The sequence below is a fragment of the Acyrthosiphon pisum genome, chromosome A1 (genome assembly GCF_005508785.2).
Source record: "Acyrthosiphon pisum isolate AL4f chromosome A1, pea_aphid_22Mar2018_4r6ur, whole genome shotgun sequence".
In the NCBI taxonomy this organism is placed as follows: domain Eukaryota; kingdom Metazoa; phylum Arthropoda; class Insecta; order Hemiptera; family Aphididae; genus Acyrthosiphon; species Acyrthosiphon pisum.
This window is the reverse complement of record NC_042494.1, coordinates 9,003,404-9,004,197: the sequence shown is the minus strand read 5'-3', so window position 1 is coordinate 9,004,197 and position 794 is coordinate 9,003,404.

Below are 794 nucleotides of genomic sequence, written 5' to 3'. Positions count from 1 at the left end.
TCAACCGTGTAAGATGCAATACAATAATAATTATTACATACTTATTGTAAATCTACTGTAAACGGCTTTCTTTAAATTATAATAACACCAAGATATAGATATTTAATTACAGAGTTAGGAACATTTACGTACGTAGTTAAACATACGCGCTATGAATTATTTTTATTGGTTTTCAGGTCATGTTAAAAAAATTTGTAAAAATTTAGTGTATAACGTATAAACAAAGACCTTCCAAATTTTGTGTGGCCCAAAATGGTTATAATCGCAGTTTATAATTTGACGGAATCATCCTTTCCATATTTGTTACATGAAATTTGTATGGTTATTATTTTGTATTATTTAGAATGATATAATCAATGGTGGTTTTAAGGGGGCAGAGGGGCCAGGTCCCTCCCTTGGTCCCGTATTTAGGTTAATAAAATAGGTTGTTTTTAAATATTTGTGTTGTAAGAATTAGATAAAAACAAAGGCGCCCCCCCCCCCCCCGCCCAAAAAAAAAAATTCTAGATCCATCACTGCTTTGCCAGGTATTAGTAATACAACCAAGCCATGGCATACAATATATTGTACACACATATACTTGCGCTATTCTTATGGTTTGATAAACCACATAGGTATGTAAAAATATGATATGGAAAATAATAATTTATTTGATAATTTTATGATTCATAAATTCTTGTTGAGATAATGATTAAAACTTAATTAACAATTGAACCCTGAAATCGTATCATTGAAGTAATGTCACTGTCACTATATATCTTCTATACCACTACACTCTTATTATTGTTTTTTTT